Source organism: Rutidosis leptorrhynchoides, chromosome 1 (assembly GCF_046630445.1).
Source record: "Rutidosis leptorrhynchoides isolate AG116_Rl617_1_P2 chromosome 1, CSIRO_AGI_Rlap_v1, whole genome shotgun sequence".
Lineage (NCBI taxonomy): Eukaryota > Viridiplantae > Streptophyta > Magnoliopsida > Asterales > Asteraceae > Rutidosis > Rutidosis leptorrhynchoides.
Window position 1 is genome coordinate 252,811,497 of NC_092333.1, and position 18,597 is coordinate 252,830,093.

The 18,597-nt window shown below is 32.6% G+C and overlaps 1 non-coding gene across 1 annotated transcript; it reads left to right on the forward strand.

Annotated features, from left to right (window-relative positions):
* Positions 1-744: 744 nt before the first annotated feature.
* LOC139886683 (small nucleolar RNA R71) lies at positions 745-851 on the forward strand. The gene has a single exon (XR_011772557.1). It is a non-coding gene; the product is annotated as a small nucleolar RNA R71 (small nucleolar RNA).
* Positions 852-18,597: the final 17,746 nt, after the last annotated feature.

Here is an 18,597-nt window from a genome sequence, read left to right on the forward strand (position 1 = left end):
GCTTGATGATTCCTTTGTACTTGCTCGTTTTCTGTTTGGGATTGATGAAGTTGTCTCTTCACTTACTCATTCGTTTCTGATTGACTTTTGACGAAATTCATCATAACTTCTTCAAAGTTAGATTTCTTTTCTACTGGTTGCGTGTTTTGATTCTGTTGTTGATATGGTAATTGATGTAACGGTTGTTGTTGGAAATTTTGTTGAGGTGAAAATGGAGGTTGGTTTCTATTGAAAAAGCCAGGTGGTCCATTTCTTTAAAAAGCAAAATTTTTCGGGTTTTGATATCCTGGGTTTGCAGGTTGATAATTAGAATTCCCTCCTTGAAAATTGCCTTGTCTTTGATTGGCCATAAAATTAACTTGTGCTACTGAGTTCATTGGCCGATCATTGATATCACAATCTTTCGTGAAATGTGGTTGTCCACAGATTTCACATCCTACTTGCAATGCTAAAACTGTTGAATTTAGTTTCTCTATTTCTCTTCCAAACTTTTTGAATTGATTCGATAGTGAAGCTATGGTTGTATTGTTGTCTTCATTTTCTTCCAGGCTTGCCACCATCCTTCTAGGTATTTGATCTCTAGATGGTGTCCATTCAAAAGTATGAACTGACATGTCCTCTAACATGTCATACGCTTGATTTGGTGATTTGTACATAAATACTCCTCCAGCGGAGGAATCTAATATACCACAAGTATGTTCATCAATACCACGATAAAAAGTTTATACTATTTGCCCTTTTTGCAATCCGTGTTGCGGACAATTTCGTAACATTCTTTGTAATCTTTCTCATGCATCATAAAGAGTTTCATCCGCCTTTTGTTTAAAATTGGTGATTTCAGTTCTAAGTCTTTCGGCTTTTGCCGGTGGGAAAAATCGGGTAATGAATTTTTCTCTTAATTCATTGAAAGTTGTGATAGAATCAGGTTTTGATGCTTTCAACCATGCTTTTGCGTCTCCGATTAACGAGTATGGGAAAGTTCTTAACTTAAATGCATCTGAAAAAACATCTTTGTTTTTGTACAGTTCACATAAATCTTCAAAAGCTTCTAAATGTTCTATCAGATTATTATTAAGTCTTCCGTCGAATTGGTTTTCATGTACCATGTGCATAAACTGCCCCTTAACTTTCCAGTTTTCAGCCTCAATTTCAGGTCTTCTTATAGGTGCAAGTGTGAGAGGGGGAACAGTTTGTCTGGTATTCCACATCGGTAGATCATTTAGATCAGGTGTTACTTTAGTAATTTCTTCTTTAATGACTATGGTTTCAGGTTCAGTTTTGATTTCTGGTTGACCACTAGTGTTTCCTACTTGTTTTTTGACATTTTTCGGTGTTTTCGGTTTACTAGTACTACTTAATTTTTTTGTTTTTCTTGTTTTAATCTTTTGATCAAGCCTTTTTCAGGTTCTGGATTAAGTGCAACGAGTTTAGGATTTCCTGAACGGGTCATACAATTACAAAATTGTATGTAATCTTGAAGGATTTATTCACTAAGTGTATAAACATTGAACTTTCTTGAAAATGAATTTTCACGAAAGGATCAAATAACATAAAAACAATGATAAAAACCTTTAAACAAACAGATTTTCCTTCTGATTTTGCCCACGTTTCGAATAGCCAAAAGATGCAGCAGAGGGGCAGGATTCGTTTGGTCCCCAATATAATTGAGTACTGTTTGGCTCCAATAACCCAGTCCACGTACAAATCCAACTATTACTACGAATCAGAAAAATTATCTATTTATTTAACTGCCAACTTCCCCGGCAGCGGCGCCAAAAAGTTGATGTGCTCGATCGTGTCCTTTTATTTTGATCGAATTTGGATTGAAATTATTACACGAATTGGTTGTGATTATATGGCGTTTTTATGATTTAGGATTGATTTCACACATATAGGCAACTTTGTCCTATCCGTGTAGTAATAGTTTGTTGGTAAATCCGGTTCGTTCCACATGGAGATGGAGTTTTCAAGGCTTTAATCGCTAAAATTTAAACTTATTTAAAAGGGGGATTTTGGATTAGGGTTTACTACTTAATTGAACGGAATTTAAATTTAACTAAAACGAAATAACTAAATTAACAATAATAAAAATACAATTTAACTAATTTTGACAAAATAGAAGAAATAAGGTTTTTCATGGCAATATAGCAAAATAGTAAAAAGTAATTAAAATTTACTATATGGTAAAAAGTGAAATTGATGAGATTTTAAAATAAGGTAAAATAGTGGCAACTAAAATATGTCCCCTCTGGATTATGGATTGTTTTTAAGTCCGGTTACGATGTTTTAATATATATCCTTATATTTTATCTTCCGATTTATAAAGATTTAACTAACTAAAATTAAATCTAACTTTCGTTAGATCTCGTTTTAGCGAATTAAATTATACCCCGACTATTCAAATTGAGATTTAATCCAGTTTTAACTTTCGTTAAAACCAAAATTATAACGGTCTTCCCTTTTATAATTACACAATTATATAAACTATAATATTACCCAAACCACCGAATCACACTTCTAAATTTTTGTCAATAATTTATCCATATGTCCGTCTAGATCACCGAGGTGTTGAAGCATAATTTATGTAAATTTAATGCACTTTCGCTTATTAATTTAATAAATTATGTGATAGGGGTGAAAATATTAAATTATATAACAATGGGTCGGTGATTAAATTTAATGTTAAAAATAGTCAAAGTTACATCATAATATTATAATATAGTTCAATCCATTCGTCCAGAGGTTCTACATTTTAGTCACCACTATGGGTATTTAGTTGGACATTATAACGGCATAAAAATATAAATTATATAAAGTGGACATGGTAACAATACTAATAATAATAAAAGATAACAATAATAAATAATAAATAACGATAATAACGACGATAATAATAAATATTACGATAACAATAAAAATAACAACAATAATAATAATAATAACGATAGTAATAACAATGATAATAACGATAATAACGATACGTGAAAATAAAGTTGGGACGTGGAGACTTACAGCGAGTTGGAACGGTAAAAAGTGATATTATTAGCGTAGCGGTATACGGACAGAACTCCGACTTAAAACCAGTAAATTAAACGTTACAATACCCTTATTATTAAAATTAACTTAAATTAAAATTATAAATATAAATAATATATAAAAAAAAGAGATTTAGAAATGAAATATGAAATATGGTGGTTGGATTCGGCAGAATGCTTCGAGTATTTGTAGGCCAGTTTTGAATTTTACGGTTCCGCAAGTGCGGCACTTTTGTGCCTTACTATCACACCCCCAGTTAGGGCCTGAGCGAAATGTGACTTAATATCAAAATATACCAACATATTATAATAACGAGAACAATACTAAATGAGAAAGTTAAACTTTATGGAGTACGCAGCGGAAAATGAAATGTCGTTACAAAGGAGTAAAGTAAATGTTTAAATGCAATAGTAATAAATGCAATAATCTCTTGATCCTATGTCCAAGTAGCATCATATAAGCAGTAGATAAGTAAGCTTGAATCAAACAGCACCTGAGACAAAACATGCTAAAGTGTCAACCAAAAGGTTGAGTGAAGTTCATAGGTTTAACAAAAGTTTCACCGTTGTTTTAAACTACAAGATTTAGTTTGTAAAGTTGATCTCCCGCAGGATCAAAAAGTTATGCCAAAGCGTGATATTTAGACTAAACGTTCAAGGGTGCCCCATGACAAGTTGTGTATGTCCTTGTCGGTTTAATTTCATTATCAAGTAATACAAAGACTTAGTCAAATGTATCGGGGACGTTACTCCCGGTAGGCCTACCCCCAATAATTAAGCATGCAGCAGCAATTAAAAATATCACTGTAGAGACTTAGTCGGACATAGCCGGGTATAGCATAGTTTAACAGTTTGGTACTTGTGTCTAAATTGTAAAAAGTAAAAATAGCATGTGTCTCACCCCAAGTAAAGTAAGTAAGTTTGCTAGCAATAAAGAGGGGCTATGAATTCACCTTAAATAGCAGTTGAAGTTTTTCATTCAAGAAGGAAAGTAAAGCAAGTAAGTGATCTGGATATCAACCTAGAGGTATAACGTTTGATTAGTTAATGTCTAACTGACATAAAGTATGTTTATTAATATAGCAACTATATTGACAGTGACGGTTTTCGAGAAAAGTTCCTATTTCTCAAAAGTTTCTATTTTTGGAAACTTACTATTTATGGAAAGCTTCCACTTATAGTAAGCTTCTAGTTTAAGAATGTTCGGGTTATAATTCTTAACAAAGATTTTGTACAATCTCGCCCAAACTTCGTTGCTAACATGCAAGTCACTCGAATGATCTATTGCTACCGAGTGGCCCAAGATCTCTTGACCAGAATCTAAGTCTTGGCATTCGAGATCCACAAGCATCCCATAATGGTAACAAGGATCACCCTAGGCCACAAGTAGCGGTGATGTTTGTAGTCTTTGTACGCTATCTTTAATTATAACCTTCACGTTAGGTGCGTATATACATATATATTCATTAATTCGATTTTAATTATAATTCCTATATATATTAATTCATAAAAATACTTTTATAATTTTTAGTAACATATATTACTAATTATAACATGTTATTTATTTTATTTTTAATTGCATATAATTTATAACATTATTTACATGTTTTGGTAAAAAAAAATAATAAACCGAAGTAAAAAGTAAAAAGTAAAAAGTAAAAAGTAAAAAGTAAAGAGTAAGAAAAAAATACTTACTAGTAGTAATTCTTCAAAGAGAGAATAAGAGAAATTTTGGTGTGAGTTTGAATGAGAAATGAGGGGTATTTATACTTGAAAAAATTAGGTAAAAAGAATAAAATAATTAAAAGAAAAAGAAATATTTTAATTTTTAATGGGATTTTAAAATTCAAAAGTATTAAATGTTAGATCATGGGATAATGCACAAAATAAAATAATAAAAGTAGTTTTTCCATTATAATTTTTTAATTAAAAAGTAATTTATTTATTTATATATTTATTTTTTTTATTAATTTATTTTAAATATTTTTTTATATAAATAAACAAATTGATTTAGTGCTTTTCCAAGAATATTTATCAATATTTTTTTTAATTAGTAAATACAAATTTTGCATAAAAATAATAAATAATTCGGTATTTTATATTTTTAATAATAATTATGATTTTAATTATTAAACTATAGTTTTAGTAAGTTTGTAAATATTATTACATTCATATATAATTGGATTTATTATATAGTTAAATATATAATACATTAACTAAATAATAAAAGTGATACAAAGTTTATATACTTAGTTAAATTATGTCAAATTATATAAATTAATAATATATTATTTATTTAAGCGTACATTGTTGACTAAAAATTACTATTCGGTCAATATTTAATTGTATATAACAACCCTTAATACATATAGTCAGGCAGATAACCCTAGGATTAATTCACTAAATTTAGAAGTCGAAAAGTGAGGGTTGTTATAGTACCTCCCCGTTAATAAAAACTTCGTCCCGAAGTTTTAGGTAGACTTCTCGGATGCATCAGCGGTTGAGAAGAGATGGGGATATTTCTGTTTCATTTGGTCTTCACGTTCCCAGGTATACTCGGGGCCACGTCGTGAATTCCAACGGATCTTAACAATAGGTATGGTGCTTTGTTTTAAGCGTTTAGCAGATCGGTCCATGACTTCTACGGGTTCCTCTATGAAGTGCATTTTATCATCAATGTGAATGTCATCCAAAGGAATAACGAGAGTGTCATCAGCAATACACCGTTTAAGATTTGAGACATGAAACACATCATGTACTTGACTGAGTTCGGTTGGTAGTTCTAATCGATATGCCACGGGACCAATTCTTTCAGTGATTGTGAAAGGTCCAACATATCGTGGACTGAGTTTACTTCGTTTACCGAAACAGACAACACATTTCCAAGGGGATACTTTCAACATGACTTTATCTCCAACTTGGTATTCGATGTCCTTTCGTTTCTTATCGGCATAACTCTTCTGTCGGCTACGGGCAGTTTCTAAACGTTGCTTGATTTGAACGATCTTTTTGGTAGTTTCGTGAATAATTTCAGGACCAGTTAAATGTCTGTCCTCAAGTTCATCCCAACACAGAGGGGATCTACACTTCCGTCCATATAGAGCTTCAAAAGGTGAAGCTTTAATGCTAGAGTGATAACTGTTGTTATAAGAAAATTCAACCAAAGGCAGATGTCTATCCCAGCCTTTGCTGAAGTCGATAACACAAGCACGAAGCATATCTTCCAATGTTTGAATAGTTCGCTCACCTTGACCATCGGTTTGCGGATGATAAGCAGTACTCATGTCGAGTTGAGTTCCAAGAGCAGTTTGTAAGGATTTCCAGAATCTGGAAGTGAATCTACTGTCGTGATCGGATATGATTGATATAGGAACACCATGACGAGAGACAATTTCTTTGATATACAGTTGTGACAATCTCTCCATCTTATCGGTCTCCTTGATCGGTAAGAAATGAGCAGATTTAGTAAGATGATCTACTATGACCCATATAGTATCATTTCCACTAGAAGTCTTGGGCAATTTAGTAATAAAGTCCATAGCGATACATTCTCACTTCCACTGCGGAATATCGGGTTGTGTCAATAGACCAGAAGGCTTTTGATGTTCAGCCTTGACTTTCAAACAAGTGAGACACTTACTAACATAAGTAGCAATGTCGATTTTCATGTTAGGCCACCAGTAGAATTCCTTCACATCGTGGTACATCTTACTGGAACCCGGATGAATAGAATACCTAGTCTTATGCGCTTCATCCAAGACTAATTCACGGAGATTACCGAAGCGAGGAACCCAAATTCTGTTGCCAAAGTACCGTGTACCATTAGCTTTCACTTGGAGTTGGTTCTCGAAACCGATAGGTCCTTCACCTTCGATAAGTGTTGGTTTAATAGCTTCCAGTTGAGCTTCATAAATTCGTGATATAAGATTTGATTTGATTTTCAGGTTTAAGGCACGAACACGTTTAACATCGTCTTTTCAACTAAGGGCATCGGCAACTACATTTGCCTTGCCAGGATGATATTCCATCTTACAGTCATAATCGTTCAATAACTCGAGCCATCGGCTTTGCCTCATATTCAGCTGTTTTTGATCAAAGATGTGTCGAAGACTTTTATGGTCAGTGTACACCGTAAACTGGGTACCATATAGATAATGTCTCCATATCTTTAATGCAAATACCACGGCACCTAACTCAAGGTCATGTGTGGTATAGTTCTCATAATGTTTCTTCAACTGTCTAGATGCGTAGGCAATAACCTTTTCACGTTGCATTAAAACGCAACCAAATCCTTGCTTTGAGGCATCGCAGTAAACAACAAAATCGTCAGTACCTTCAGGTAAAAATAGAATCGGGGCTGTGGTCAACTTCTCCTTTAGAATCTTGAAAGCAGATTCCTGTTCTTCAGACCACTCGAATTTCTTCCCTTTTGTGTTAGCTTTGTAAGAGGTTTAGCAAGAAGTGAAAAATCCTTTATAAATCTCCGATATTAACCGGCAAGTCCCAAAAATTGGCGAATATGCTTCGCAGTCTTTGGTATCTCCCAGTTCTGAATAGCAGTGATTTTAGCAGGATCAACATGTATTCCTCTTCTATCAACAACATGTCCAAGGAATTGTACGGTTTTGAGCCAAAACTCGCATTTAGAGAATTTAGCATAAAGTTGTTCCTTTCGTAAGATTTCAAGAATCATACGCAAATGTTGCTCATGTTCTTTCTCTCTCTTGGAATAGATCAAGATGTCATCAATGAATACAATGACGAATTTATCTAGATAGGGTTTGCAAACACGGTTCATAAGATCCATGAACACAGCAGGAGCATTGGTCAAACCAAAAGTCATGACACAGAATTCATAGTGCCCATAACGAGTGCGAAAAGCAGTCTTAGGAATATCGGATTCCTTGACTCTAAGTTGGTGATATCCGGACCTCAAATCAATCTTTGAATAAACACTATACCCTTGAAGTTGGTCAAATAGATCATCAATACGTGGCAACGGATAACGGTTCTTGATAGTAAGCTTGTTAAGTTCGCGGTAATCAATGCACATCCTTAACGTACCATCCTTCTTTTTAACAAATAGAATAGGAGCTCCCCATGGGGACGAGCTTGGACGAATGAAACCTTTATCCAATAGTTCTTGGAGCTGGTTGGATAATTCCTTCATCTCGGAGGGTGCTAAACGATACGGCGCTTTAGTAATAGGCGCAGCACCAGGAGTTAAATCAATTTGAAATTCAACTTGTCGAGGAGGTGGAAGACCAGGAAGATCTTCGGGAAACACATCGGGAAAGTCTTTAATCACTGGTACATCTTCAATACATTTCTCTTTCGATTCAATCATCTTAACGTGAGCTAGAATAGCTGGATAACCTTTCATAAGGTATTTGCGAGTTTTAATACAGGAGATGATGTTGAGATTGGAACCACTCTTTTCACCTTGGATGATGAGAGTCTCTCCATTTCCCAATGGAACATGAACAGTTTTATCGTAACACATGATATAAATAAAACACCTTATTTTATTAAGGAACTAGGCATTAAATAAGCCTTAATACACGATTCGGAATTAGAAATAGTTTTAAGGCATAGCCTTTACATAGATGGAAAAATAGGAAAGATAACTAAAGATTATTAACATTGAAATAATCTTCATATCTCTTCTTTTCATCCTCAAACTGCTTCATCACTTTTTCCATGTTATTCTTCACAAGTTTCCTTAACCTTTCGGTTTGAGAGTCGAGAGACTCTTTGATAAACTTATCATATCGCTCGTTCTTCCCTTTTTGCTTTTCGTAGAGATATTCGAGATTGTCATAAAGGTTCGTAACACGACTGTTAATGGCATTGATGTCGTATTCCCTTAGGGCAAGTTGCTTGTTGACTCGGCTTCTCTCCATTTTCATTCGGAAGTTAACATCCTCCTGGAGATGAGCAAGTGATTGCTTTCCCCAACGAGTATTGTGTTCTTCCTCGTACTTTAGGAGCCTTAATTCTTTTCTTAGTTCAACATTTTCCTCCACCAACTTCTTAATTTCGCGGTCCTTCTCATCCATACGGACCTCCACTCTCGCCATGTGGCGAAGCAAACCCTCATACTTAGCAGCATCATTATAAGAAGAAGATCGGACTCTTTTCCTTGACGGACCAGTTTCCTCAGGACGTTTCCCCTTGTCTTCTGTTTTTGGGGTCGGGTAGTGATCGGGAGAATTAGGTAAAGTATCTGGACTATAGTTTGGTGAACGAGGACCACCAAAAGCCATAAGGTGGACTTTGGGCTGGTCTTTCAGTAGAAGACCATTTAGTATCTTCTTTGGTCGGCTTGAAAAGAGTTATTTTGTTCGCTTGATGAAAATTAGACATTCTAACATTAGGAAAGAGACATTGATTAGCATTTTAAGCCAAGATTATCAAAGCAAGGTTGTTAAGATTATAAGGTAATCCTAAGTGCTTTAAGTCTAAGGCATGAAAGGTTATAGTTTCCTAGATTGCTAAGGCACCCTAGCTAACACATAAGGCACACACAAAAATGCAATCCTGGTTCTCTATAACAGCCTGGTTATGCTCTGATACCAATCTATCACACCCCCAGTTAGGGCATGGGCGAAATGTGACTTAATATCAAAATATACCAACATATTATAATAACGAGAACAATACTAAATGAGAAAGTTAAACTTTATGGAGTACGCAGCAGAAAATTAAATGTCGTTACAAAGGAGTAAAGTAAATGTTTAAATGCAATAGTAATAAATGCGATAATCTCTTGATCCTATGTTCAAGTAGCATCACATAAGCAGTAGATAAGTAAGCTTGAATCAAACAGCACCTGAGACAAAACATGCTAAAGTGTCAACCAAAAGGTTGAGTGAAGTTCATAGGTTTAACAAAAGTTTGGCCGTTGTTTTAAACCACAAGATTTAGTTTGTAAAGTTGATCTCCCGCAGGATCAAAAAGTTATGCCAAAATGTGATATTTAGACTAAACATTCAAGTTTGCCCCATGACAAGTTGTGTCTGTCCTTGTCGGTTTAATTTCATTATCAAGTAATACAAAGACTTAGTCAAATGTATCGGGGACGTTACTCCCGATAGGCTTAACCCCAATAATTAAGCATGCAGCAGCAATTAAAAATATCACTGTAGGGACTTAGTCGGACATAGCCGGGTATATCATAGTTTAACAGTTTGGTACTTGTGTCTAAATTGTAAAAAGTAAAAACAGCATGTGTCTCACCCCAAGTAAAGTAAGTAAGTTTGCTAGCAATAAAGAGGAGCTATGAATTCACCTTAAATAGCAGTTGAAGTTTTCCACGCAAAAAGGAAAGTAAAGCAAGTAAGTGATCTGGATATCAACCTAGAGGTATAACGTTTGATTAGGTAATGTCTAACTGACATAAAGTATGTTTATTAATATAGCAACTATATTGACAGTGACGGTTTTCGAGAAAAGTTCCTATTTCTAAAAAGTTTCTATTTTGGAAACTTACTATTTATGGAAAGCTTCCACTTATAGTAAGCTTCTAGTTTAAGAATGTTCGGGTTATAATTCTTAACAAAGATGTTGTACAATCTCGCCCAAACTTCATTGCTAACATGCAAGTCACTCGAATGATCTATTGTTACCGAGTGGCCCAGGATCTCTTGACCAGAATCTAAGTCTTGGCATTCGAGATCCACAAGCGTTCCATAATGGTAACAAGGATCACCCTAAGCCACAAGTAGCGGTGATGTTTGTAGTCTTTGTACGCTATCTTTAATTATAACCTTCACGTTAGGTGTGTATATACATATATATTCATTAATTCAATTTTAATTATAATTCCTATATATATATTAATTCATAAAAATACTTTTATAATTTTTAGTAACATATATTACTAATTATAACATGTTATTTATTTTATTTTTAATTGCATATAATTTATAACATTATTTACATGTTTTGGTAAAAAAAATAATAAACCGAAGTAAAAAGTAAAAAGTAAAAAGTAAAAAGTAAAAAGTAAAGAGTAAGAAAAGAATACTTACTAGTAGTAATTCTTCAAAGAGAGAATGAGAAAAATTTTGATGTGAGTTTGAATGAGAAATGAGGGGTATTTATACTTGAAAAAATTAGGTAAAAAGAATAAAATAATTAAAAGAAAAAGAAATATTTTAATTTTTAATGGGATTTTAAAATTCAAAAGTATTAAATGTTAGGTCATGAGATAATGTACAAAATAAAATAATAAAAGTAGTTTTTCCATTATAATTTTTTAATTAAAAAGTAATTTATTTATTTAAATATTTATTTTTTTTATTACTTTATTTTAAGGATTTTTTTATATAAATAAACAAATTGATTTAGTGCTTTTCCAAGAATATTTTTCGATATTTTCTTTTTAATTAATAAATACAAATTTTGCATAAAAATAACAAATAATTCGGTATTTTGTATTTTTAATAATAATTATGATTTTAATTATTAAACTATAGTTTTAGTAAGTTTGTAAATATTATTACATTCATATATAATTGGATTTATTATATAGTTAAATATATAATACATTAACTAAATAATAAAAGTGATACAAAGTTTATATACTTAGTTAAATTATGTCAAATTATATAAATTAATAATATATTATTTATTTAAGCGTACATTGTTGACTAAAAATTACTATTCGGTCAATATTTAATTGTATATAATAACCCTTAGTACATATAGTCAGGCAGATAACCCTAGGGTTAATTCACTAAATTTAGAAGTCGAAAAGTGGGGATTGTTATACTTACAGCTCCGCGAGTGCGGAGCTTCAGATTCCAGCTCACCAAATTTTTGGCATTTTACTTGTCGACATATTATTAAATATATATAATATATATATAATTTTATATAATTATATATATATATATTATATTATATTCTTGTGCATAGTTGACTTGTAATTTTTGCTCCATTGTCTCGTACGTTTACGCCCGGTTTATGTCTCGGTCCCGGTTTCTCGAACGCATTTTCGTATAATTTAATTTAGTGTACTTTGCTTTCCGCGACTTGTACTCTTGTCAATTTTTAGACGTTATTCTTCGATAAATTAAACCACTTGTGTAGTGACCCGAACTTTTCCATGTTTATATATATATTAAATGAAATTGTTATTTACATGATTAAGTGTTTCCAACATGTTAAGTAATCAAACTTGTTAAGACTTGATTAATTGAAATAGGTTTCATATAGACAATTGACCACTCAAGTTGACCGGTGATTCACGAACGTTAAAACTTGTAAAAACTATACGATGACATATATATGGTTATATATATAGTTAACATGATTTTATTATAAGTATGTATTTCATTAGGTATTTTAACAATGAGTTATATACATAAAAATGAGACTATTAATTTAAGAAACTCGAAAACGATATATATAACGATTATCGTTATAACAACGTCTTACTAGGTACATATGAATCATATTAAGATATTGATACACTTGGTTAATTATGTTAAATGATAATTAAATATATTATTAAGTGTATTAACAATGAAATACATATGTAAAAATAAGACTACTAACTTAATGATTTCGAAACGAGACATATATGTAACGATTATCGTTGTAACGACATTTAACTGTATATATATCATACTAAGATATATTATATATGATAACATCATGATAATATAACAATTTAACATCTCATTTGTTATAATAAATAATGGGTTAACAACATTCAACAAGATCGTTAACCTAAAGGTTTCAAAACAACATTTACATGTAACGACTAACGATGACTTAACGACTCAGTTAAAATGTATATACATGTAGTGTTTTAATATGTATTCATACACTTTTGAAATACTTCAAGACACTTATCAAAATACTTCTACTTAACAAAAATGCTTACAATTACATCCTCGTTCAGTTTCATCAACAATTCTACTCGTATGCACCCGTATTCGTACTCGTACAATACACAGCTTTTAGATGTATGTACTATTGGTATATACACTCCAATGATCAGCTCTTAGCAGCCCATGTGAGTCACCTAACACATGTGGGAACCATCATTTGGCAACTAGCATAAAATATCTCATAAAATTTCAAAAATATGAGTAATCATTCATGACTTATTTACATGAAAACAAAATTACATATCCTTTATATCTAATCCATACACCAACGACCAAAAACACCTACAAATACTTTCATTCTTCAATTTTCTTCATCTAATTGATCTCTCTCAAGTTCTATCTGAAATGTCCCGTTCTTATTGATTAAAAACGTTCCATATTAATTGATTTCGTTGCGAGGTTTTGACCTCTATATGAGACGTTTTTCAAAGACTGCATTCATTTTTAAAACAAACCATAACCTTTATTTCATAAATAAAGGTTTAAAAAGCTTTACGTAGATTATTAAATAATGATAATCTAAAATATCCTGTTTACACACGACCATTACATAATGGTTTACAATACAAATATGTTACATCGAAATCAGTTTCTTGAATGCAGTTTTTACACAATATCATACAAACATGGACTCCAAATCTTGTCCTTATTTTAGTATGCAACAGTGGAAGCTCTTAGTATTCACCTGAGAATAAACATGCTTTAAACGTCAACAAAAATGTTGGTGAGTTATAGGTTTAACCTATATATATCAAATCGTAATAATAGACCACAAGATTTCATATTTCAATACACATCCCATACATAGAGATAAAAATCATTCATATGGTGAACACCTGGTAACCGACATTAACAAGATGCATGTATAAGAATATCACCATCATTCCGGGACACCCTTCGGATATGATATAAATTTCGAAGTACTAAAGCATCCGGTACTTTGGATGGGGTTTGTTAGGCCCAATAGATCTATCTTTAGGATTCGCGTCAATTAGGGTGTCTGTTCCCTAATTCTTAGATTACCAGACTTAATAAAAAGGGGCATATTCGATTTCGATAATTCAACCATAGAATGTAGTTTCACGTACTTGTGTCTATTTTGTAAATCATTTATAAAACCTGCATGTATTCTCATCCCAAAAATATTAGATTTTAAAAGTGGGACTATAACTCACTTTCACAGATTTTTACTTCGTCGGGAAGTAAGACTTGGCCACTGGTTGATTCACGAACCTATAATAATATATACATATATATCAAAGTATGTTCAAAATATATTTACAACACTTTTAATATATTTTAATGTTTTAAGTTTATTAAGTCAGCTGTCCTCGTTAGTAACCTACAACTAGTTGTCCACAGTTAGATGTACAAAAATAAATCGATAAATATTATCTTGAATCAATCCACGACCCAGTGTATACGTATCTCAGTATTGATCACAACTCAAACTATATATATTTTGGAATCAACCTCAACCCTGTATAGCTAACTCCAACATTCACATATAGAGTGTCTATGGTTGTTCCGAAATATATATAGATATGTCGACATGATAGGTCGAAACATTGTATACGTGTCTATGGTATCTCAAGATTACATAATATACAAAACAAGTTAATTAAGTTATGGTTGGAATAGATTTGTTACCAATTTTCACGTAGCTAAAATGAGAAAAATTATCCAGTCTTGTTTTACCCATAACTTCTTCATTTTAAATTCGTTTTGAGTGAATCAAATTGCTATGGTTTCATATTGAACTCTATTTTATGAATCTAAACAGAAAAAGTATAGGTTTATAGTCGGAAAAATAAGTTACAAGTCATTTTTGTAAAGGTAGTCATTTCAGTCGAAAGAACGACGTCTAGATGACCATTTTAGAAAATATACTTCCACTTTGAGTTTAACCATAATTTTTGGATATAGTTTCATGTTCATAATAAAAATCATTTTCTCAGAATAACAACTTTTAAATCAAAGTTTATCATAGTTTTTAATTAACTAACCCAAAACAGCTCGCGGTGTTACTATGACGGTGTAAATCCGGTTTTACGGTGTTTTTTCGTGTTTCCAGGTTTTAAATCATTAAGTTAGCATATCATATAGATATAGAACATGTGTTTAGTTGATTTTAAAAGTCAAGTTAGAAGGATTAACTTTTATTTGCGAACAAGTTTAGAATTAACTAAACTATGTTCTAGTGATTACAAGTTTAAACCTTCGAATAAGATAGCTTTATATGTATGAATCGAATGATGTTATGAACATCATTACTACCTCAAGTTCCTTGGATAAACCTACTGGAAATTAGAAAAATAGATCTAGCTTCAAAGGATCCTTGGATGGCTTGAAAGTTCTTGAAGCAGAATCATGACACGAAAACAATTTCAAGTAAGATTTCCACTCGAAATAAGATTGTTATAGTTATAGAAATTGAATTAAAGTTTGAATATGATTATTACCTTGTATTAGAAAGATAACCTACTGTAAGTAACAAAGGTTTCTTGATCTTGGATGATTACTTGGAATGGATTTAGAAAACTTGGAAGTAAACTTGCAATCTTGGAAGTATTCTTGATTTTATGAAACTAGAACTTTTAGAATTTATGAAGAACACTTAGAACTTGAAGACAGAACTTGAGAGAGATCAATTATATAAAGAAAATTGAAGAATGAAAGTGTTTGTAGGTGTTTTTGGTCGTTGGTGTATGGATTAGATATAAAGGATATGTAATTTTGTTTTCATGTAAATAAGTCATGAATGATTACTCATATTTTTGTAATTTTATGAGATATTTCATGCTAGTTGCCAAATGATGGTTCCCACATGTGTTAGGTGACTCACATGGGCTGCTAAGAGCTGATCATTGGAGTGTATATACCAATAGTACATACATCTAAAAGCTGTGTATTGTACGAGTACGAATACGGGTGCATACGCGTAGAATTGTTGATGAAACTGAACGAGGATGTAATTGTAAGAATTTTTGTTAAGTAGAAGTATTTTGATAAGTGTCTTGAAGTCTTTCAAAAGTGTATGAATACATATTAAAACACTACATGTATGTACATTTTAACTGAGTCGTTAAGTCATCGTTAGTCGTTACATGTAAATGTTGTTTTGAAACCTTTAGGTTAACGATCTTGTTGAATGTTGTTAACCCATTGTTTATTATAACAAATGAGATGTTAAATTGTTATATTATCATGATATTATGATATATAATATATCTTAGTATGATATATATACAGTTAAATGTCGTTACAACGATAATCGTTACATATATGTCTTGTTTCGAAATCATTAAGTTAGTAGTCTTATTTTTACATATGTATTTCATTGTTAATACACTTAATAATATATTTACTTATCATTTAACATAATTAACCAAGTGTATCAATATCTTAATATGATTCATATGTACCTAGTAAGACGTTGTTATAACGATAATCGTTATATATATCGTTTTCGAGTTTCTTAAATTAATAGTCTCATTTTTTTTATGTATATAACTCATTGTTAAAATACCTAATGAGATACATACTTATAATAAAATCATTTTAACTATATATATAACCATATATATGTCATCGTATAGTTTTTACAAGTTTTAACGTTCGTGAATCACCGGTCAACTTGGGTGGTCAATTGTCTATATGAAACCTATTTCAATTAATCAATTCTTAACAAGTTTGATTGCTTAATATGTTGAAAACACTTAATCATTTAAATAACAATTTCATTTAATATATATAAACATGGAAAAGTTCGGGTCACTACAGTACCTACCCGTTAAATAAATTTCATCCCGAAATTTTAAGCAGTTGGAGGTGTTGACGTATCTTCTGGAAATAAATGCGGCTATTTCTTCTTCATCTGATCTTCTCATTCCCAGGTGAACTCGGGTCCTCTACGAGCATTCCATCGAACCTTAACAATTGGTATCTTGTTTTGCTTAAGTCTTTTAACCTCACGATCCATTATTTCGACAGGTTCTTCGATAAATTGAAGTTTTTCGTTGATTTGGATTTCATCTAACGGAATAGTGAGATCTTCTTTAGCAAAACATTTCTTCAAATTCGAGATGTAGAAAGTGTTATGTACAGCTGCGAGTTGTTGAGGTAACTCAAGTCGGTAAGCTACTGGTCCGACACGATCAATAATCTTGAATGGTCCAATATACCTTGGATTTAATTTCCCTCGTTTACCAAATCGGACAACGCCTTTCCAAGGTGAAACTTTAAGCATGACCATCTCTCCAATTTCAAATTCTATATCTTTTCTTTTAATGTCAGCGTAGCTCTTTTGTCAACTTTGGGCGGTTTTCAACCGTTGTTGAATTTGGATGATCTTCCCGGTAGTTTCTTGTATTATCTCCGGACCCGTAATCTGTCTATCCCCCACTTCACTCCAACAAATCGGAGACCTGCACTTTCTACCATAAAGTGCTTCAAACGGCGCCATCTCAATGCTTGAATGGTAGCTGTTGTTGTAGGAAAATTCTGCTAACGGTAGATGTCGATCCCAACTGTTTCCGAAATCAATAACACATGCTCGTAGCATGTATTCAATCGTTTGTATCGTCCTTTCGCTCTGCCCATCAGTTTGTGGATGATAGGCAGTACTCATGTCTAGACGAGTTCCTAATGCTTGCTGTAATGTCTGCCAGAATCTTGAAATAAATCTGCCATCCCTATCAGAGATAATAGAGATTCGTATTCCATGTCTGGAGACGAATTCCTTCAAATACAGTCGTGCTAACTTCTCCATCTTGTCATTTTCTCTTATTGGCAGGAAGTGTGCTGATTTGGTGAGACGATCAACTATTACCCAAATAGTATCAAAACCACTTGCAGTCCTTGGCAATTTAGTTATGAAATCCATGGTAATATTTTCCCATTTCCATTCCGGGATTTCGGGTTGTTGAAGTAGACCTGATGGTTTCTGATGTTTAGCTTTGACCTTAGAACACGTCAAACATTCTCCTACGTATTTAGCAACATCGGCTTTCATACCCGGCCACCAAAAATGTTTCTTGAGATCCTTGTACATCTTCCCCATTCCAGGATGTATTGAGTATCTGGTTTTATGAGCTTCTCTAAGTACCATTTCTCTCATATCTCCAAATTTTGGTACCCAAATCCTTTCAGCCCTATACCGGGTTCCGTCTTCCCGAATATTAAGATGCTTCTCCGATCCTTTGGGTATTTCATCCTTTAAATTTCCCTCTTTTAAAACTCCTTGTTGCGCCTCCTTTATTTGAGTAGTAAGGTTATTGTGAATCATTATATTCATAGATTTTACTCGAATGGGTTCTCTGTCCTTCCTGCTCAAGGCGTCGACTACCACATTTGCCTTCCCCGGGTGGTAACGAATCTCAAAGTCGTAATCATTCAACAATTCAATCCACCTATGCTGCCTCATATTCAGTTGTTTCTGATTAAATATGTGTTGAAGACTTTTGTGGTCAGTATATATAATACTTTTGACCCCATATAAGTAGTGCCTCCAAGTCTTTAATGCAAAAACAACCGTGCCTAATTCCAAATCATGCGTCGTATAATTTTGCTCGTGAATCTTCAATTGTCTAGACGCATAAGCAATCACCTTCGTCCGTTGTATTAATACACAACCGAGACCTTGCTTTGATGCGTCACAA